This window comes from Saccopteryx leptura, chromosome 2 (assembly GCF_036850995.1).
Source record: "Saccopteryx leptura isolate mSacLep1 chromosome 2, mSacLep1_pri_phased_curated, whole genome shotgun sequence".
NCBI lineage: Eukaryota > Metazoa > Chordata > Mammalia > Chiroptera > Emballonuridae > Saccopteryx > Saccopteryx leptura.
This window is the reverse complement of record NC_089504.1, coordinates 125,330,269-125,354,682: the sequence shown is the minus strand read 5'-3', so window position 1 is coordinate 125,354,682 and position 24,414 is coordinate 125,330,269. Positions and strand designations below refer to the sequence as shown.

General features: G+C 34.5%; 1 protein-coding gene and 1 non-coding gene across 2 annotated transcripts in view; both read right to left on the bottom strand.

The window, feature by feature from the left end:
- MGAT4C (MGAT4 family member C) overlaps positions 1-24,414 on the bottom strand; it is a 489,918-nt gene that overhangs the window by 304,402 nt on the left and 161,102 nt on the right. The window lies entirely within an intron of this gene.
- TRNAN-GUU (transfer RNA asparagine (anticodon GUU)) lies at positions 10,539-10,614 on the bottom strand. The gene has a single exon. It is a non-coding gene; the product is annotated as a tRNA-Asn (tRNA).

The following is a 24,414-nucleotide window of genomic DNA, read 5'->3' as shown; positions in this document are numbered from 1 at the left end:
GGGCAGAACCCGGGGTACAGAGTCACCGACCAGGAAGAGGGAGAGAAAAGAAAAAGCAAGAAGATAACCTCTCAAAATCAAGAATAATCTGAAGACTTTATAACCTATCCCATTTTATTATATTTTTTCGTTTGTTTCTCTTATCTTCATTCTTGATATTTTTTTTCCTCCTCCAATTTGGCCAATTAACTCTCTGCCAGTCTTACTCTCTCCTCTCCTTGAACTAGACTACCCATAAGTGTTACATCTCCCATTATCTTTTCTCTCCTCTTCCTTTCTCTCTATGAGGGTTGCACTCCAAAACCCTTAACTCTCTCTCTCTCTCTCTCTCCTCTTTTTTCTTTTTTCTTCTTTTAGTGGTTCCCTCTTTTTTTTCTCTCTCTCTCTTTCTTTTCTCCCTCTATATTAGTTTCTTCCTTTCTCCTTTAAATCTCCTCTCATTCAAACCTCAATAACAAACAAATTATCTTATCTGGGACTCAAACTTATGTTTGTGGCATTTTAGGGGTTTTTTACTTCACCTTTTTAACTCACTAGCAGTGCTCCCATCCCTGGCTCTCCATTTTATCTAGTTCTTGTTCCACTAAATACAATAGTAATTTTTTAATTTGTCCCCCCATTTTTCTGTTTTCCTCTTATTCCTCTCATCATAACTCTTAGTCAACCAACACCTAAAAGCAAATCATTTTATTCTTGACCCAAATTTTTTCCTTATTTTCTTTTTGTGGGTCCGTATCCCCTTCTTTTTTCTTTTTTTTTCTTTTTTTTTTCTTTTTTTTGCCCCTTTATTACTTTTCCCCAATTCAGGCCCTCCATTACAGGCATTGTTTGTTATAATTCACAGTTCACCACAAGATTTTCTCAAGAAAGAGGGGAGAGGAGAGGAGAGGAAAAAAGGAGGGGGGGAATAATTTCCTTTCTTTAAAATTTTTATTTTATTTTATTTTATTTATTTCATTATTAATTTTTTTTAAAAAAACAACTCTTCGATTTTTTATTTTTTTAACTTTTTATTCTTTATTAAATCTCATTAATACTATCAACAAAACCACCCTCAGATGCCATTAAGGAAGAGAAAATTGAATATCATGGATACAAAAGAAAGAGAGGTAACACAGCTAGATGAGGAAAAATCTATGGAGAAAAAATTTAATATATTGGAAACCTTGGAGCTAAATGACAGAGAATTCAAGATAGAAATCCTAAAAATTTTCTGAGATATACAAGAAAACACGGAAAGGCAATTTAGGGAGCTCAGAAAACAACTCAATGAACACAAAGAATATATGTCCAAGGAAATTGAAACTATAAAAACAAATCAAACAGAGATGAAAAACTCAATTACGAGCTGAAAAACGAAGTAACAAGCTTAGCTAATAGAACAGGTCAGATAGAAGAGAGGATTAGTGAAATAGAAGACAAGCAACTTGAGGCACAACAGAGAGAAGACGAAAGAGACTCAAAACTTAAAAAAAAATGAGATAGCCCTACAAGAATTATCTGACTCCATCAAAAAGAATAACATAAGAATAATAGGTATATCAGAGGGAGAAGAGAAAGAAAATGGAATGGAGAACATAAACAAATAATAGATGAGAACTTCCCAAGCCTGTGGAAAGAATTAAAGCCTCAAGTTCAAGAAGCAAACAGAACTCTGAGTTTTCTTAACCCCAACAAACCTACTCCAAGGCATATCATAATGAAATTGACACAAACCAACAGCAAAGAAAAAATTCTCAAGGCAGCCAGGGAAAAGAAGAATACAACATATAAAGGAAGGCCCATTAGATTATCATCAGATTTCTCAGCAGAAACTCTACAAGCTAGAAGAGAGTGGACCCCAATATTTAAAGTCCTGAGAGAGAGGAACTTTCAGCCACGAATACTATACCAATCAAAGCTATCCTTCAAATATAAAGGAGAAATAAAAACATTCACAGATACAGAAAAGATGAGGGAATTTATCATCAGAAAACCCCCACTCCAGAAATTACTAAAAGAGGTTCTCCAATCAGATACAAAGAACAACAACAACAACAAAAAAAAAACAGAGCCACAAGTAAAAGCTCCAAGAAGAACACAATAAAACCAAATTTAAACTGTGACAACAACAAAAAGAAAGGGGGGGAGAAGATGGAGATTAACAGTAACAAAGGATGATGGAGGGCAAAAGTACTCACAAAATAGTTCGATACAATTAACAGGGTAGGGACCCTTTTCATTACTCAAAGGTAACCACCATTGAAAAAACCACCACAGAAGCACATTAGATAAAAAAGATAGCAACAGAGGAAAGATGTATGGAATACAACCAAATAAAAACAAAAGATAGAAAAAGGAAAGAGAAGGATCAAACAAGACACAAAACTAACAGAAAGCAAGATATAAAATGGCAATAGGGAACTCACAAGTATCAATAATTACACTAAAAGTAAACGAATTAAACTCACCAATAAAAAGGCACAGAGTAGCAGAATGGATTAAAAAAGAAAATCCAACTGTATGCTGCCTACAGGAAACTCATCTAAGTAACAAGGATAAAAACAAATTCAAAGTGAAAGGCTGGAAAACAATACTCCAAGCAAATAACATCCAAAAAAAAGCAGGTGTAGCAATACTCATATCTAATAATGCTGACTACAAGACAGGAAAAGTACTCAGAGACAAAAATGGCCATTTCATAATGGCTAAGGGGATACTGAATCAAGAAGACATTACAATTCTTAATATATATGCACCAAACCAAGGAGCACCAAAATATATAAGACAGCTACTTATTGATCTTATACCAAAAACTGACAAAAATACAATCATACTTGGAGACCTCAATACACCGCTGACGGCTCTAGATCGGTCATCCAAACAGAGAATCAACAAAGACATAGTGGCCTTAAACAAAACACTAGAGCACCTGGATATGATAGACATCTACAGGACATTTCATCCCAAAGTGACTGAGTATACATTTTTCTCCAGTGTACATGGATCATTCTCAAGAATTGACCATATGTTGGGCCACAAAAACAACATCAGCAAATTCAGAAAAATTGAAGTTGTACCAAGCATATTTTCTGATCATAAAGCCTTGAAACTAGAATTCAACTGCAAAAAAGAGGAAAAAAATCCCACAAAAATGTAGAAACTAAACAACATACTTTTAAAAAATGAATGGATCAAAGAAGAAATAAGTGCAGAGATCAAAAGATATATACAGACTAATGAAAATGACAATATGACATATCAGAATCTATGGGATGAAGCAAAAGCAGTGATAAGAGGGAAGTTCATATCACTTCAGGCATATATGAACAAACAAGAGACAGCCCAAGTAAACCACTTAACTTCCCACCTTAAGGAACTAGAAAAAGAAGAACAAAGACAACCCAAAACCAGCCGAAGAAAGGAGATAATAAAAATCAGAGCAGAAATCAATGAATTAGAGAACAGAAAAACTATAGAAAAAATTAATAGAACAAGGAGCTGGTTCTTTGAAAAGATCAACAAAATTGACAAACCCTTGGCAAGACTTACCAAGGAAAAAAGAGAAAGAACTCATATAAACAAAATCCAAAATGAAAGAGGAGAAATCACCATGGACACCGTAGATATACAAAGAATTATTGTAGAATATTATGAAAAACTTTATGCCACTAAATTCAACAACCTAGAAGAAATGGATAAATTCCTAGAACAATACAACCTTCCTAGACTGAGTCAAGAAGAAGCAGAAAGCCTAAACAGACCTATTAGTAGAGAAGAAATAGAAAAAACCATTAAAAACCTCCCCAAAAATAAAAGTCCAGGCCCTGACTGCTATACCAGTGAATTTTATCAAACATTCAAAGAATACTTGGTTCCTAGTCTACTCAAAGTCTTCCAAAAAATTGAAGAAGAAGCAATACTTCCAAACACATTTTATGAGGCCAACATAACCCTCATACCAAAACCAGGCAAGGATGGCACAAAAAAAGAAAACTACAGACCAATATCTCTAATGAATACAGATGCTAAAATACTAAACAAAATACTAGCAAATCGAATACAACATATTAAAAAAATAATACATCATGATCAAGTGGGATTCATCCCAGAATCTCAAGGATGGTTCAACATACGTAAAACGGTTAACGTAATACACCATATCAACAAAATAAAGAACAAAAACCACATGATCTTATCAATAGACGCAGAAAAGGCTTTCAATAAAATACAACACAATTTTATGTTTAAGACTCTCAACAAAATGGGTATAGAAGGAAAATATCTCAACATGATAAAGGCCATATATGATAAACCATCAGCTAACATCATATTAAATGGCACTAAACTGAAGGTTTTCCCCCTTAAATCAGGAACAAGACAGGATTGTCCACTCTCTCCACTCTTATTTAATGTGGTACTAGAGGTTCTAGCCAGAGCAATCAGACAAGAAAAAGAAATAAAAGGCATCCATATCGAAAAAGAAGAAGTAAAGGTATCACTTTTTGCAGATGATATGATCCTATACATCGAAAACCCCAAAGAATCCACAAAAAGACTACTAGAAACAATAAGCCAATACAGTAAGGTCGCAGGATACAAAATTAACATACAGAAGTCAATAGCCTTTCTATATGCCAACAATGAAACAATTGAGAACGAACTCAAAAGAATAATCCCCTTCACGATTGCAACAAAAAAAATAAAATACTTAGGAATAAACATAACAAAGAATGTAAAAGACTTATATAATGAAAACTATAAACCATTGTTAAGGGAAATCAAAAAAGATATAATGAGATGGAAGAATATACCTTGTTCTTGGCTAGGAAGAATAAATATAATTAAGATGGCTATATTACCCAAAGCAATATACAAATTTAATGCAATTCCCATCAAACTTCCAATGATGTTTCTTAAAGAAATAGAGCAAAAAATCATCAGATTTATATGGAACTATAAAAAACCCCAAATAGCCAAAGCAATCTTAAAGAAAAAGAATGAAGCTGGGGGCATTACAATACCTGACTTCAAACTATATTATATGGCCACGACAATCAAAACAGCATGGTATTGGCAGAAAAATAGACACTCAGACCAATGGAACAGAATAGAAAGTCCAGAAATAAAACCACATATATATAGTCAAATAATTTTTGATAAAGGGGCCAACAACACACAATGGATAAAAGAAAGCCTCTTCAATAAATGGTGCTGGGAAAACTGGAAAGCCACATGCAAAAGAATGAAACTGGACTACAGTTTGTCCCCCTGTACTAAAATTAACTCAAAATGGATCAAAAATCTAAACATAAGACCTGAAACAATTAAGTACATAGAAGAAGACATAGGTACTCAACTCATGGACCTGGGTTTTAAAGAGCATTTTATGAATTTGACTCCACAGGCAAGAGAAGTGAAGGCAAAAATTAATGAATGGGACTACATCAGACTAAGAAGTTTTTGCTCAGCAAGAGAAACTGATAACAAAATAAACAGAAAGCCAACTAAATGGGAAATGATATTTTCAAACAACAGCTCAGATAAGGGCCTAATATCCAAAATATACAAAGAACTCATAAAACTCAACAACAAACAAACAAACAATCCAATAAAAAAATGGGAAGAGGATATGAACAGACACTTCTCCCAGGAAGAAATACAAATGGCCAACAGATATATGAAAAGATGCTCATCTTCTTTAGCTATTAGAGAAATGCAAATCAAAACTGCAATGAGATACCACCTCACACCTGTTCGATTAGCTATTATTAGCAAGACTGGTAATAGCAAATGTTGGAGAGGCTGTGGAGAAAAAGGAACCCTCATATACTGTTGGTGGGAATGTAAAGTAGTACAACCATTACGGAAGAATGTATGGTGATTCCTCAAAAAACTGAAAATAGAACTACCTTATGACCCAGCAATCCCTCTACTGGGTATATACCCCCAAAACTTAGAAACATTGATACATAAAGACACATGCAGCCCCATGTTTATTGCAGCATTGTTCACAGTGGCCAGGACATGGAAACAACCAAAAAGCCCATCAATAGAAGACTGGATAAAGAAGATGTGGCACATATACACTATGGAATACTACTCAGCCATAAGAAATGATGACATCGGAACATTTACAGCAAAATGGTGGGATCTTGATAACATGATACAAAGTGAAATAAGTAAATCAGAAAAAACCAGGAACTGCATTATTCCATACGTAGGTGGGACATAAAAGTGAAACTAAGAGACATTGATAAGAGTGTGGTGGTTACGGGGGGGAGGGGGGAAAAGGAGAGAGAAAGGGGGAGGGGGAGGGGCACAAAGAAAACAAGATAGAAGGTGACAGAGGACAATCTGACTTTGGGTGATGGGTATGCAACATAATTGAATGACAAGATAACCTGGACTTGTTATCTTTGAATATATGTATCCTGATTTATTGATGTCACCCCATTAAAAAAATAAAATTATTATAAAAAGAATAAAAAAATAAAAAATCATGTATTCATAGACTATTTAATAATGTTTCCATTAATACTTAATGGAAAACAAAAACTGTATATTTAGAAAATCACATATATTATAAAACATACACATATTCAAAAGCAACAACAAGTAGAAAACAGGTTATCTATTTTGAGGTGCTAAGGTCTTTGTATTTTTTTAATTTAGAAATCAAATTTAACAAGATGACATTGATCAATAAGTGTATATAGGTTTCAGGTAAACATCTCTATAGCTTTTGAACTGTTGATTGTGTTGTGTGCCGATCACTCAGTCAATTCATTTTCCATGACTGTATATTTGTCCTTCTTTACTCCCCTCTTCCTCCTCCCTCTGATAACCACTTCACTTTTATCTATGTCCATGAGTCTCATTTTTATATCTCACCTATGTATGAAATCATATAGTTCTTAGCTTTTTCTGATTTATTTCACTTAATATAATGTTCTCAAGGTCCACTCATATTGTCATAAATGGCAATAAATTATCATTTCTTATGGCTGAGTAGTATTCTATTGTATAGATGTACCCCATCTTCTTTATCCAATCTTCTATTGAGTCACACTTTGTTTCCATGTCTTGGTCTTTGGAGATTTTGGTGTTTTTTTTTTCTTTATTCTAGTTCTCATTTCTTTTATAATGAGTATACTATTTAAAAATCAGAGCAAAAATTACCTTAAATGCCCTTTAATTTTAGTTCTTACATTATTTTTTATTCTTTCAAAATATTATGAGGAAACTAATCTTTATTATTATATTTAGTGAGTTGGAGAAAGGATGTGAGGTTTTGTACACAGTAATATGCTAGTTTAGCATAACTTTTGCTTGAATTCAAGAGTGTCACATTTGAACAAATGTTGAAAGTAAAAAGAACATTAGAGATGCCCTAACTAAACTTCCATCTTCAGCAGTAAGTGGCCATGAACTATTTCCACATTAAGCTTTCCATGCAAATGTTTTCAAAATTGGCATGTACATTTACTTACTTTAGAAATAAGAACTAAAATATAAAAAATAATACCACAAATAGGCCAATATTCTATACTCTAACAAGCATCCACATTTTAAAATGTTGCAATAAACTGAATATTTATTAGGCATGAACACTTTACAAATTGACTATTCATGATAGTTTGATAATAGTTTCCTAGTGGAAAGTGAATTTTTTTCAAAGGAAGTTAAGTTATAGAAAAATAAAATAAATAAGAAAATTTCCACTGGATTATTAAAGTTGCATTTTGCATTATTATGCTTTTTATTTGAGGTATTTACCGTTAAAGCACTTGTTTTTCTCAGTTCATAGCTAACCCGTTTTTCATAGCTTCCTTTGCACTTATGTTGCACACATAGGACTGGAAAATGAAGAGTAGGTTTCCAGGCCCGCTTATAAACACTCTGTAGCAATTTCTTCATTCTTTCTTTTCTCCATAAAAGGAGTCATTAAAGGTCATATTTAAAGATGGTGGTGTTATGAGATGCAAATATGCGGAATCTGTACATCATTTATTTTGTATGTGGACTTCTCAGGAAAGCTGAACATCTACACTGGACTTTGCATCAGTGAGAGTAGCACAAAGATTTTGAGATTATTGAAACATCTAGCATTAATTACACTGATTAATACAAAAATAAGTACCTTGAAGTGAGATGCTGATCACAAAAATTACAGCATGTGACATTATCTTAGTAGTGAGGTAGCAGATGGTAAAAATATGAATAAAGCAGGTTGATCAGTTGGTCATTGCAATGAAAAGACACTTAAAACCTATCTTGTGTGGCAGCATGAAAGGCAGTCCAGAGCTGACTGAGTTTGTAGTTCTAGAAATGTTTAAAGAATAGGTAGTAGTATGTCTTTTTTATTGATAGTTTTATCAAAATATTATAAGAAAGATAAGCTCAGAAAATAACAGCCAGGTTTAAAGTAGAACTGGGAAGGAATAGAGAAGTTCAAAATAATTAAGAGATATTTGGAAGACTTTGAACAAGACCCAGTGAGATGTCTCAGCTTTACAGAGTGACTCAGATTTGTGCCACAGATCAAATAAAAAGCATATTTTGCCAACTGAAATTTGAGAGCTTCAAGATGACTTGATGTTAAGTTGAGATAGAGAGAGGCTTAACAGCAAGATAGCAAAGAAATGAAACACAATTGAGAACAAAGTCTGGTAGAGTTTTTTGTTTTGTTTTGTTTTATTGAGAAGAGGAGTGATAGAAACAGACTCCAGCATGTGTCCCACCCGAGATCCATCCTGCAACCCCCATCTGGGGCCAATGCTCAAACCAATTGAGCTACCTTCAGTGCCTGTGGTCAATGCTCAGATCAACTGAGCTATCCTCAGCGCCCAGGGCCAACACATGAACCAATCAAGCCACTGATCATGAGAAGGGAAGAGAGAAGGAAGGGGAGAAAGGGAGAGGTTGAGAAGCAGATGGTTGCTTCTCATGTGTGCCCTGACTGGAAATTAAATCAGAGATGTCTGCATGCAGGTCTGACACTCTATCTACTGAGTCCAACTGGCCAAGGTGAAGTCTGGTAGTTTTTATTACTTTAATCTGGAAATGAGTAGAAGCAAATTGTTTGCCAAAATTATTTCTTTCTTTTCATTGAATTTATTGTATTTATTGGGTTAACACTGGTTAACAAAATTATACAGGTTTCAGTTACACAGCTCTACAACACCTTATCTATACACTGTATTGTCTGTTCACCACCCAAAGTCAAATCTCCCTCCATCACCATTTACCCACATATAACCTCCTCTACCTTCCCCTACCACCCTTCCCTATGGCAATCAACACGTTGTTTGTGTTCATAATTTTTTTTTTTGCTCAATCCTACCTCTGACCACCCTACCCACAGCTGTCAGCTAACTCTTTATCTATGAGTTGTCTCTATTTTGCTTGTTAGTTAATTTTGTTCATCAGATTCCAATATGAGTGAAATCATATGGTACTTATCTTTTTTGATTGGATTATTTCATTTATTATAATGCTCTCCAGCTCCACCCATGCTGTTGCAAAAAGTAATATTTTCTTCTTTTTTTTATAGATGAATAGCATTCCATTGTATATATTATATGTACCACAGCTTTTTTATCCACTCATTTACTGATGGCCACTTGGACTGTTTCCGGATCTTGGCTATTATACATAACACTGCAATGAACATAAGGGTGCATATATTCTTATGAACTAGTGTCTTGGGTTTCTTCAGTTATATTCCTATAAGTAGAATTGCTGAGTCATATGATAGTTTTATTTTTAATATTTTAAGCAAGTTCATACTACTTCCCATAGTGCCTGCACTAGTCTGCATTCCCAAAAACAATGCGTGAAGGTTCCCTTTTCTCCATATCCTCACCAATACTAGTTGTTTTTTATTTATTTATAATAGCTACTCTGGCATGTGTGAGGTCATATCTCATTGTGGTTTTAATTTGCATTTCCTTAATAATTAGTGACATTGAGCATCTTTTTATATGTCTATTGACCATCTGTGTGTCCTCTTTAGAGAAGTGGCTATTCAGATTCTTTGCCCATTTTTTAATTGAATAGTTTGATTTTTTTTGGTGTTGAGTTTTATAAGTTCTTTATAAATTTTGGATATTGACCCATTAGTAAATGTGTCACTGGCAAATATGTTCTACCATTCAGTGTGTTGTTTTTTCAATTTGTTGATGGTTTTCTTTGTTATACAAATACTATTTCATTTAATGAAGTCACATTTGTTTATTTTTTTATTTTTTTTAATTTTAATTTTTATTTTTTGTATTTTTCTGAAGTTGGAAATAGGGAAGCAGTCAGACAGAATCCCACATGCGCCCGACCGGGATCCACCTGGCATGCCCACCAGGGGGCGATGCTCTGCCCATCTGGGGCATTGCTCCGTTGCAACCAGAGCCATTCTAGCACCTGAGGCAGAGGCCATAGAGCCATCCCCAGTGCCTGGGGCCATCTTTGCTTCAATGGAACCTTGGCTGCGGGAGGGGAAGAGAGAGACAGAGAGGAAGGAGAGGGGGAGGGTGGAGAAGCAGACTGGCACTTCTCCTGTGTGCCCTGGCCGGGAATCAAACCCGGGACTCCTGCACAACAGGCTGACGCTCTACCACTGAGCCAACCGGCCAGAGCCTGTTACTTTTTTTTCTTTTGTTCCTCTTGCCTGAGAAGATATTTCAGAAATATATATTGCTTAGAAAAAGTTTTAGGGTTTCCTGCTTATATTTTTTCTAGGACTTTAATGGTTTTGAATCTAATACAGTATTCGTCTTTAATTTATTTTGAGCTTATTTTTTGTATGGTGTAAGAAGGTTGTATGTATTTCCAACATTATTTATTGAATAGAGTATCTTTAACCCATTGCATGTTTTTGTCTCATTTGTCCAATATTAATTGACCATATAAATATGTGTTTATTTCTGGATTCTCTATCCTATTTTATTGATCTATATATCTGTTTTTATTCCAGTACCATACTGGTTTCATTACTATGACTTTTTAGTATAGTTTGATACAAGGTAACGTGATTCCTCCAACTTTGGTCTTCTTTCTCAAGATCACTGTTGCTATTCAGTGTTTTATGTGATTCCATACAGTTTTAAAAATAACTATTCTTACAAATAACTACAAGTCCATTAAAAAAGGGTTTGATTCTTCAGTCTTTTAAAAAAATTGGGGGCTTTTGGATATCCAAATTTCCATGAACATGAGATGGGTTTTGTAAGCTGGATAGCCAAGAAAGACATATTCATCAATATGCCCTTTAGATGTGACCATGGAGGATAAGAAGGAAACACTTTCATTGAATTTGGTTTTCTTAACAAAGAAGTTTTTCCCAAGGTAGATAATCAAGGCTAATTGAGGATTTTCTTTACTTCAGCAAGTGGGACTTAACAATATCTGCCTAGCTGTATTCCAAAATGCCATACCATAAATGTCAGACTTCTATTTGCCTCCTACTCTCCCATTTTCCAAACAAGATTTGCTGTTAAGATTATTTTGTATCTGTCTGTTAGTATATATATGTATTTGGAGGCTCAGCAGACAGAAAACATAATTTTTACTTTTCAGATTTTAGAATCATGAATATGGTTTCATACATGAATCTGATGAAGATAACTGTCATTTTCTAGAGATCCCAGAATATAAGCCAGCTGCTGAGACTGGATAGGATTATAAGGTGTTCATTTGGAGAAGCTGCGAATATGGGAGGTAGCATGAAAGGACTATTTGGTGACCAGAAGGGTAGACTGTAAAAATAATACTGCTATATATTTATTAGACCATTTCTATTTCTTCCTGGACACATAGCTATTATTTTAGTACCCATTTAAATTAAGTTTAGAAAATTTGATGACTTTTTGTATATAAAATCTCCTGCTTAATTCTTTACAATTACTTATATCTTTAAAATGAAGACAGAGACGTTAGAGGATTATAGAAGCCTGCTAATTACTTGGAGGCAAAACACTCAGGAAGGGATGACCAACAGCAAAACTTCAATTGTATTAAACTATGGAAGCTTATGAGAAAGCAATCAATGAACAACTTAATTGCCACAACAAAAAACTGATGATTGATGCTTCTCATCTCTCTCCGTTCCTGTCTGTCTGTCCCTATCTATCCCTCTCTCTGACTCTCTCTGTCTCTGTAAAAAAATAAAATTAAATTAAAAATAAAAAAGCTATGGAAGCTTCTGGAGTTCTGGTGCCATTGCTGCTGCAACAGTTAACATTAACCCAGACTACAGAGATACTTTTTCACAAAAATAATTTTGTCTTATGACCAAAAATTAAAGTATTATTTTTAAAGAAAAGCATACAGTATATTTTAGATATACAAATAATCATTTTAGATAAATAAATATAACTATTATTTTATCTATAATTATTAAGATGTTGATTCTTGATAACTTTGTTTTTGCTAAAACATTATCATTCAACAATGTTCAAAGTCTACTATTTAAAAGGAAAGAAAACAACTCCTACTACTGCTTTTGTAGCAACATCAGGAGGAGTAATAGTCCATTTGGCAAACACTGATTTTTCACTACAGACTAATTTTTCCCACAATTCCTGGAACACAAAATAATGTGAATTTTGGAGATATACCCATATTTCCCCATGTATAAGATGCACCCTTTTTCGAAAAATTTGGGGTCTAAAAACTGAGTGCATCTTATACAGTGGTTGTGGCATTTCAAATGCCATAGGTGGAACTGAGGATGAGGCAATATATGAAAACAGTGATTCATCATCAGACACAGATGAGGACAAGCTAATGGATAGGACTTTGACAGTGATGAGGAGTTATATGAATTTTATGATGAATAAAACTTGAGTTCAATAACTTTATGTAATACATTTATTTTCAAATTTTGGGCCTCAAAATGAAGGTGTGTCTTATACATGGGAGTGTCTTATACATGTGGGAATACGGTAGTTATAGGTGACTGTCTAGATCATTAATAACTTCTGAAGAAGCTGCCATACATACACATGATGTCTTTAAACTAACAACAGTTTCCCTTGACCAGATTGTTTTCCACAAAGTCTGCTGTTCCATTCTATTTGACCTTAATTAGTATAATTGATAACTGAGCTTGGAGTGTCACTTAAATCAGGTAGGAATAGTTTTCCTGACAGAAAAGAAAATAGCTGCTGTGAGTTATCTATTATTAGTGGGGAAACAGAATGCTAAAAAAAAAATGACTGCATGTTATTTTAACTTAAGACTCCAGACTTCTAGATCACAAATAGCAATTTACTAATGCTTTTAAAGTGTTTTTGCTAATCTCTAAACAATTAATGAAAGCAAGTTGTTGTATAATTTAACATGAAGGAAAAAATTGAAAAAATTAGTTGAATACAGGCTAGAGATATACACAAATACTTCAAAAAGAAGAGCATATTTGAAAAAGTTCTAAATATTAGTGCAACAGCTAGTAAACAATTATTATGAATAAAGATAATCTTAGTTATAAATGTGATTACTCCCATTCTCACTAATTTCAATGGGTTGTTCATTTTATGTGTATGTGAGCATTGGATGCTGAAAAGAAAATTGATAGATATTACTAATTTAATACCAATATTACTAATTTAATATTATTTAGTTATAATGAGATAGGAGTTGATATTTTTTTAAAAAGCCTTGTTCCTTTCACCTTCATCTCTATTCTTTAGTATGTTCCTTTTTAGTTTTTCATAAGTAATAGGAAGGAAAACATTTACTTCAATTATAGAAATTCTAGAAACTCAAGGTTTTTACTTTCTTTGGTAATTAAAGAATGCTTACTCTTATTCTACTGAAAAATTCTGAATTCTGGATTCTGTTGTAACGTAGTGGTTATCTCATATGGGTGGTAATTAGATAAACTCATTCAGAAACTGAGTGTGTCACCTTAACTATAGGAATGCTGTTTGCCCTTTTCCCTGTCTTAGCATGCAGAACTCAAAGCACGTTGCAGCCTAAGCCACAAAGCTGAGTTTCTATAATTACTCCTCCTTCTTTCTTACCCATTTCTCAAAACTACATCAACCATAAGTGCTATCAGTGATACTTCCTAGATATCTTCTACTTCTCACTCTCATCGCAACAACATTTCTCACAAAATGTATTCAATCATTTCAAAATTTCTAAGTTTGTCTTGCTAATTTCCAACCAAGTCACCACAGTGCTAGGGGGCTGATCCTTTTAAAACACAGTATGATTCTATAATAACCTTGTTTAAAATCCCTTAAGTACTTGCTATGCATACTTTTATCCTGCTTATCTCTACTTTTTTATTTCCAAGATCTAGCCATATTAAGCTTCCTTGAAATATATGACATATCCCTGAAAAATAAATTCTTTATTGCAATAATATACATAGTAAATTTTACTAGTAGATATGGATACTTTGTTTTAATTATAATAATTAAAACTAAATTTCTAAAATTATAAAAAATATTTTTGACCATTTTTATTTTTTACCATTGTATTAAAATAACAGTCAGAGATTAAAATATTTTCTTGTAATGAAGCCTGATGATGACAAAATTAATTGTAGATTTTCGCTTCCTCGGGGGTGGGGGGCTTTTCTCAAGTGAAAAAAAGAAAGGTTAAATCTATAGTAAACACTTGACAGAAAATATAACCCTGGTGAAATGAATAGGAAAGCTGCCCACAGGAGACAAGGTATTACTATATTTTCACAATTGACAGGGTGACCTGACTTTCAAATACTTCACAAAAGCTGTGAGTTATCAATATGTAAGAGTGATGACATTAGCTTGTGAATATTTAACAAGTGTGATGACTATGTCCTGGAGAGTAATCCTTGTAAAAAGGAAGAAAAAAGGGTATATGTATATAAATAAATGATGTAAGTGATAGAAAGGGAGAAGATACACATCCATGCATAAGTCTATAAATACAACTAACAGAAGAGATTGTAGGGCAGTATGTTCATCATCATGATTTGCAGCCCAAAAGAGTAAAAAAAAAAAATTAAAGAAAAAAAACAGACGGGCTTAACTATATCAAAACAATAATTTATATTCAATGAAGGACAAAATTATATAAAAACACATTTACAGCACAAAAACTGGCAACCACAATATTTAGGACATTAAGCTGTTTCAAATAAACAAAGCAGAAGGGGAGAAACTAATAAAAATGTCCAAAGGTTATAAAACTATGTTCACAGAAGTGACTTAGAAGGCAACTCACCGGTAATTAAAAAAAATCAGAAAGTTTAATAGAATTAAATATTGTAAGGATTTGAAAAATATGGGAATTCTCATGCATTCTAGAATGTGGGTAGCCTGGTAAGATTTGGTTTCAAAATGCCACCTAAAGTCGGTATAATGCAGCTTCCTTTCAGTGAGAGAGAAGCTACAGAAGTGGAAATCCAAATGGTAATAACAATAAAATATTCCACTTAGTCATAAAGAACAAAAATTTAATGGAAAGATTTTTTATGTATTAAATTATTAAATATTATAAAATGAGGTACTATTCTATATTTACAAGTGTTTCATGAATGGACACTTGTATATAACATTAGAAGTCATGCAAATTTGCTGGAACTTCTCTGAAAATTGATTTAACATCGTTCATCAGGAGCTTTAAAATGTTTATAAGTGTGATTGTTAATATATGTCAGTTTGACTGGCTAGGGTTTATCCAGATGAACAATTATTATTATTATTATTATTATTGGGTGTGTCTGTGAGGATGTTTCCAGAGGAAAAGAGCATTTACATGAATGATTCTGGAAAGTAGATGGCCCTCACCAGTGTGGGTGGGCACCTACCAACCCTTTGAGGACCTGAAGAGAACACAAGAATGAGGAAGAAGAACTTGCCCTATTTTTTCCTGCCTCATGATTGAACTGGGACATCTCCTCTAATCTCTCCAGCTCTGTGAGTAGGAGTTACACCACTTCATCACTCCCCTGCTTCTCCGGCATTTGGATTCAGAGTGAAGTGCACCACTGCTTTCCCGGGTCTCCAGCACACAGATGGCAGATTGTGGGACTTCTCAGCCCTCATAATCACAGGAGTTAACATCTCATAATAAATCTCCCTTTACATATTTATATATAAAATATATTTCTTTCTGGTTTTCCAGAGAAACAGAATCAGTAGGATATATATGCATACACAGTACATTTTGTGCTACAATAACTCATGTTTTAGGAATTCTGCTTATATCTGTTATAAGAGGCAATCAAAGCATACATGAATGCATAACTATATTTTTCATAGTATTATTTAGTATAGTAAAGACTGGAAAAAATTTAAAAACTCAACATTATGGCAAAGGTTTTAGAAAGCATAATTTATGATGCTCTATCAGATGAAGCCATAAAAATTTTGTATTAGAGAAATTTTAATGAATTAAGAAAATCCTGCCTGAGCAGGTGGTGGTGCAGCAGATAGAGCATTGGACTGAGACACTGAGGACCCAGGTTCAAAACCCTGAGGTCGCCAGCCTGAGTGTGGGGTCACCTAGCTTGAGTGCAGGCTGAGCAGCTTGAGCGCAGGGTCTCCAGCTTGAGCGTGAGATAATAGACATGAACCCAGGGTCGCTAGCTTGAGTCCAAAGGTCACTGGCTTGAGCATAAAGATTGCTGGCTTAAGCACGGGGTCAATGGGTCAACTAAAGCCTGTGGGTCAAGGCACGTATGAGGAAGCAGTCAATGAACAATGAAGGCGCCACAACTAAGAGTTGATGCTTCTCTTCTCTCCCTTTCTGTCTATCCCTGTCTGGCCCTCTCTCTCTCTCCCTTTCTCTCTCACTAAAAAACAAACACAAAAAACCCAAACAACTTTATATGATAAAAAAGCATAATATGTTAAAAAGAAATATTAATAGTGTTCATCAGCATGCTGGTAATTAATAGTCAGTATACAGTATCTTCAATGGCACAATGTGAAAATACAGTACTTCACCTCTAAATGCTCAATATTTAGTCCTGTTCTTGGTACGTACAGTTCTTATGAGAATTAACTTCAATTTCAATTTTCATATTTGTTTTACTTACACTTTTATGTAATTTGTAAATTTTCACTAAGTGTAGATTGTTTTTATAATTACAGCATATAAATATTATTTAAAATATATACATATATGCGTTAGAACCTTCTGTAAAGTTAATATATTATTAACCACTTTTTCAATTGATTCTGTTAATTTTTTAATTTTTTATTAATTTTAATGGGGTGATTGGTTAATTAAATGTAATCCCTTCTATATTAAATTTAATTTTTAGATCATAAAGTACTTTTATATCATGAGTTTGATACTCAACTCAAATAACAAAATTGCACAATATTTAATTAAAAAATTTTGGAAGAAGATCTGACCTTAGGTGGTGGGCACACAATGCAATATACAGATGATATATCATAGAATTGTGCATTTGAAACCTATAAAATCTTATTAACCAATGTCACCCCAATGGATTTAATAAAAAAAATTACAATTTACACCTAAAGTGTGTTTTATTAAAAAATATTATACAGTAATATAAAAGGTATTTGTTTTGAGACACCAATGTCAAGTTATATTTTTCCTATTAAACTATAATGGCACAAAAGAGTATATTTTACTTCTATGAGCCAACAGATAAAATTCTTCAAATATTTAACATTATGTTTTTATACTCATTTACTGAACAATAATTATTATGTCAAAAGATTAAGTGGAAGGAGAGACTGGAAATATGCAAAGAATCTGTAATAAAAATAAATATTTAATAAACTTTGCATTTTAGGGAAAAAATGAGAAAGGATTAAATGTGCCCTTTACAGTAGGTTTAACTGAAACTTTTCAATTTCAGGCTTGAATTTCAATTTGCTGAGTAAACTTTCTCTATTTGGACATGTTTTCTTCTCTTCTGGCTCAACTCCATTTCCACTGATGCCTAAAGGATTTGTGTGAGTTGGCTCACATTTACAAAGCACCCAGTGTGAAATGGCATTTTACTCCCTGTGCATTCATTTTTCTTCTATTCTTTCCCTTTGTTGTTAGTTAGGAATTTACAAAGGAGCTTCACACTGTGTTGCAAGTAATCAAGAACACCTATTACAGAAGAAAAACATACTTTATTTTATTAAAACGTAAATTATAGCAGAAACCAGTTGTCTGTTCCAGACCATCAAATCCTGATCCTGAGTTTCTATATTTATTTCAGAAACTCTATCATCTCTTAAATGAAAATAATAAAATTGAGCATAATTATTCAAATCATTTAAACAGAAACTGATTAAAACTTGCTTACCTATATAAAGAGTGTGTATTAAAAATGGTGTGGGAAAGACAGACAAAACAAACATGGTTCTTTCATGAAAGGAACAGATTTGAAGTGATTGTTTTAGCCAAGAAGTAATAGCACTACTGAGCAACTACAAATTCTATATAGAGTCAGCTTGCCAACACTCTGTCATTGAAAAGCATTAGCTTGATGTTTATAGTTTTATTTAGTATGACCTGCAATGTAGCAACAGCCCTCTCTCTCTCTGAATGTCTGAAAACTCAGTTTCACTTGCATTTCATGTCCTGAGTCTAAAATAAAGTTGCACTGCATAACACTATAAAATCAAGTCATGTGGGAGATTCTACTGTCTTCATCCATAACATTGAGGTCTCCGTAAAACCTTGAAACAAATGATATTTGCGTTCCCTCTAGGCAAAGATTGGAAATTTCAGCCAGAGGGATCTATACAGGGTGCAAAAACCCCCAATTCTGTCTTAGTCCAGGATGAAACAGTGCTATTACCTGCTCCCATGTGAGAAAGACACAAATTTAGTAGATACAAATTTTGTATTACTTTAAATATATATGGTTTTAATAATAAAAAAATTAAAAGTATTCTTGCAAATATATAAATACTTGACCTTTAAAAGTACTATAGTTCTGTTTGTTAATTTTCTTTATAATTTAAATTTACTTTAGTGCCGGTATTAACTAGCATGATCATTAACCAGAAGTGAAAGTCACATTTTTTGTCAAAAGCACCCAAAACTTACCTTTAGCATGCATCCTTTTATAAATAATTCAATATAACATTTATTTAAGTCACCTACTATATTCTGGACAGTCACTACCCTCTGAGAGATAAAAAATATATATTTTTATCTCTAATATATATATGTTTACAATCTAAGGAGTGAGATCTAAGAACAATTAAATCAATTCAAAACAGGCTCTAAGGAAAATATTTGCCCTGTGTTATCAGGACTCAGAGAAAAGACACCAAATCTAATCCAGTGAAGGCAGGAGGGAACATTGAGAGACATTAACTCCTTTATTATTTTTCAATTTTATTAAATTAATTGGGTTGACACTGGTTAATCAAATTATGTAAATTTCAAATGTACAATTCTATAATATGCCATCTGTATATTGCATTGTGTGTTCACCACCCAAAGTCAAGTCTCATTCCATCAGCATATATTGACCCCCTTTACTTTTTTCTACCTTCTCTTAACTCCCTTCCCCTTTGGTAACCACAATTCTATTGTCAATATTTACATTTTGCTGTTGTTGTTTGTTTATTTTGTTTGTTTTGTGCTTTATACTCCATGTATGAGTGAAATCATATCATACTTGGTTTTTATTTTCATCTTATCTCATTTAGTATGATATTCTCATATGAGATTCTCAATATCCATCCATGTTGTTGCAAATGTCAGTATTTTAAATTTTTGAATGGCTGAGTAATATTCTATTGTATATTTGTACCATATCATCTTTATCCGATCAGCCATCAAAGGACACTTAGCTGGTTTTCATGTCTTGCCACTGTGAATATTGCTGCAATAAGCACAAAGATACATATATCTTTACTAATAAGTCTTTTCTAATTTTGGCATAGATACCCAGAAGAAGGATTGTGGGGTGATATGGTAGCTCTATTCTTCTTCTTCTTTTTTTTTTACAGAGACAGAGAGAGAGTCACAGAGGGAGATAGATAGGAACAGACAGACAGGAATGGAGAGAGATGAGGAGCATCAATCATCAGTTTTTCGTTGCGATACCTTAGTTGTTCATTAATTGCTTTCTCACATGTGCCTTGATTAGTGGGGCTACAACAGAACAAGTAACCCCTTGCTCAAGCCAGCAACCTTAGGTCCAAGCTGGTGAGCTTTGCTCAAAGCAGATGAGCCCGCACTCAAGCTGGCGACCTCGGAGTCTCGAACCTGTGTCCTCCACATCCCAGTCTGATGCTCTATCCACTGCACTACCACCTGGTCAGGCTCTATTCTTAAATTTTTGAGGAACTTCCATACTGCCTTCCATAGTGGCTGTACCTATTTACATTTCAACCAGCTGTGTATATGGGTTTCTTAATCTCCACAACCTCTCCATTACTTGTTATTTCTTGTCTTGTTGATAATATCTGTTCTAATTGGTGTGAAGTGGCATCTCATTGTAGTTTTGATTTGCATTTAATTAAAACAAGAAGGATAAAATACCTAGAAATAAACTTAACAAGTGATGGAAAAGACCTATATACTGAAAATTAAAAGGCATTATTAAAAGAAATTGTAGTAGACACAGAGAAGCAGAAACATACTCTATGTTCATGAATTAAAATATCAATGGTTAAAATGGCCATATTATACAAAGCAATATCTATCAAAATCCCAATGACATTTATTAATGAAATAGAACAACAACAACAAAAATATCATCAAACTTGTATGCAACCACAGAAGACTCCAGATAGCAAAGCAATCCGGGAAGAAAAAAAAATCCAGAAATATCTCCCTCCCCTGGCTTCAAACTATACTACACAGTGACAATAATCAAAACAACATGATATTAGCAAAAAACAGGCACACAAACAAATGAAGGGGATTTAGAGTCCAGAAATAAACCCATATATATGTTGGCAAATCATTTTTGACAAAGGAGCCAAAAACATACAAGGGAGAAAAGAAAGCCTCTTCAATAAATGGTGCTGGGGACACTGGAAAGCCATATGCAAAAAAAGTGAAACTAGACTGCTTACTTGTGCTCATATACAAAAATTAACTCAAAATGGATTAAAGATCTAAGTACGCCCTGGCCAATTGGCTCAGTGGTAGAGCGTTGGCCTGGCGTACAGAAGTCCCGGGTTCGATTGCCAGCCAGGGCACACAGGAGAAACGCCCATCTGCTTCTCCACCCCTCCCCCTCTCCTTCCTCTCTGTCTTTCTCTTCCCCGCCCGCAGCCGAGGCTCCATTGGAGCAAAGATGGCCCCGGCGCTGGGGATGGCTCCTTGGCCTCTGCCCCAGGCGCTCGAGTGTCTCTGGTCGCAACAGAGCAACGCCCCGGAGGAGCAGAGCATCGCCCCCTGGTGGGCAGAGCATCACCCCCTAGTGGGCGTGTCGGGTGGATCCTGGTCAGGCGCATGCGGGAGTCTGTCTAACTGTCTCTCCCCGTTTCCAGCTTCAGAAAAATACAAAAAAAAAAAAAAAAGATCTAAGTACAAGACATAAAACAATAAAATACAAGAAAAAAATAGAACTAAAGATATAAATGTTGATCTTAGAGAGAATTTTATGAATTTGACCCCAAAAGCAAAGAGAGAAAAAGTAAAAATAAAAATGAATAGAACTATTTCAAACTAAAAATCTTTTGCGCAGTAAAGAAACAAAAACAACCAAGAGAATGGGAGATTTTTGCAAACAAGAGCCCTGACAAGAAATTAATATCCAAAATATATATATAAAGAGCTCATACAATTCAACAACAACAACAAAATATGTTATCTAATTAAAATATGTGCAGAGGACCTCAACAGACACTTCTGAGAATCCGTACAGATGGCCAACAGATATATAAAAAATGCTCACTATGAACTCTTTCTAATTCTAGTCTTCATGTCTTGACACATTCTAAAGCAGTAGTGCACTGCTAAATCCTTATTAACTCAGCCTCAACTAAGGGCTCACTGACAGTGATAAGTCTGACATTTAGACCATCTCAAAGCATTACTGAAGGAAACATACTTTTACACTGGACTTTGTATCTCAGGGAGTCTTGTAAATATTTTTAAAGACAGATCCTTTTTATCATGATCTTATTTATTTTTTAGAGGTATTATTTTCAAGCCTTAAAACGTTTGTTGACCTGCACTCTAAGTAGAATAAATGATTTTTTTGTTAACATGATCAACTTGCTTAAATATATTTTTTTTAGAATGTAGAAATTAATCCCTGGCCAGGTGGCTCAGTGGTAGAGCGTCGGCCTGGCGTGCAGGAGTCCCGGGTTCGATTCCCAGCCAGGGCACACAGGAGAAGTGCCCATCTGCTTCTCCACCCCTTCTCCTCTCCTTCCTCTCTGTCTCTCTCTTCCCCTCCCGCAGCCAAGGCTCCATTGGAGCAAAGTTGGCCTGGGCGTTGAGGATGGCTCCATGGCCTCTGCCTCAGGTGCTAGAATGGCTCTGGTTGCAACAGAGCAACGCCCCAGATGGGCAGAGCATCGCCCCCTGGTGGGCATGTTGGGTGGATCCCGGTCGGGTGCATGCGGGAGTCTGTCTGACTGCCTCCCCGTTTCCAACTTCAGAAAAATTACAAAAAAAAAATGTAGAAATTAATTTTTTCTCCATCATACTGTGATTATTATTAATTACAAATTGGTAACATTTTAGTATGCATTGTAGTTAACGAGTGATATGTTTCTCAGTTCAATTTTTTTTTTTACTTTTACATTTATATGCTCTCTCACTAAAATATATGGCCCAGTATTTCCATGCATGTGGTTTTTTTTGAGACATACATAGTATTTGCTAGTTTCATCTGATCTCTTCATATTGATAGATGATGTGCTATATCTTAGGATGACCATACAGTTGTGGGATCAGCCGGTTCACACTAGTTTTGCAGAACTGATACCTAATTTTTTGTTGAGTTCAGCGAACCAGTGTTAAAATGGCACTTGTAATCAGGATTTTCTCTGAGGTGGGCACCTGGGCAACCGCCCCATGTGGAAATCACAAATTTACATTCCTTATTCTATTTTAACGTTCATTTGCTCAACAGTATTCTAAGCACCTGTAGTAATGTTCATTCTAGCCGTAAGTGAAAAAAAATTGACAGAACTATGCTTGAAATATTTATTTATTCATTTCATTAAATTCATTATACCTTTGATGAAATGCTACATTTTAATTCTCTTATGTTTGTTTCTTCAATAAACAAACATATAACATAAAGAAAAAATGGGCCAAACAACCAGGGGGCGACAAGTTATCATTGGGAGTATCTTAATAACAGTTTTATTGGTATTTGTTAGGTACTTATTTAATATTTTTTAAAATTTTTTTTTGTATTTTTCTGAAGTTGGAACGGGGAGGCAGTCAGACAGACTCCCGCATGCGCCCAACCGGGATCCACCTGGCATGCCTACCAGGGGGCAATGCTCTGCCCATCTGGGGTGTTGGTCTGCCACAATCAGAGCCATTCTAGTGCCTGAGGCAGAGGCCATGGAGCCATCCTCAGCGCCCGGGCAAACTTTGTTCCAATGGAGCCTTGGCTGCGGGAGGGGAAGAGAGAGACAGAGAGGAAGGAGAGGAGAAGGGGTGGAGAAGCAGTGCTTCTCCTGTGTGCCCTGGCTGGGAATCGAACCTGGAACTCCCGCACGCCAGGCCCATGCTCTACCACTGAGCCAACCGGCCAGGGCCTAATATTTTTTCATTAATGTTTAAAACTCTTTCTTATAACAATCTAGTTTTCTGTACCTCTTTCATTGTTCTTATTTAAGTATTAAATGCATGAAATAATAAACTACCTTTTAGTAGATCAGGTTTTTGTATACTTAAAATGGTCATTAAGGTAGGAAACCAGTTGTTAAATTATTTGAATCCCACCACTGTGACCATACCATTCTGTAAAGTGTTTCTCCTTTAATAAATTTTAAAAAAAAATCTATAATACTGCATCATATTTTTTCTTCTCAAAATATTTTTTCTTATTTTAGTATTCCTAAAATTGAAAATCATTCTAAATTGCTGTGTGTATTGATGCAACTTTCCACATACAAGGTCCAATCCAGGTTGAAAACTTAAAAAAGGGCTAAAGTGAGAAGCAACAAGTATTTATTTGAGATCCAAAAGAATAGCTATAAATGAATTACCAATTAAAAAAAAACCCAGCCTGACCTGTGGTGGCACAGTGGATAAAGTATCGACCTGGAATGCTGAGGTTGCCGGTTCAAAACCCTGGCCTTGCCCGGTCAAGGCACATATGGGAGTTGAAGCTTCCTGCTCCACCCCCCCCTTCTCTCTCTCTCTCTCTCTCTCTCTCTCTCTCTCTCTCTCTCTCTCCCCTCTAAAATGAATAAATAAATAAAATTAATTAAAAAAAAACAAATAGTGTTCCAATTATTAGGTAAAGACAGGGGTATTTATGAAAAAGAGAAGGTGAATAATTACAGGAATAGAATAAAGGAA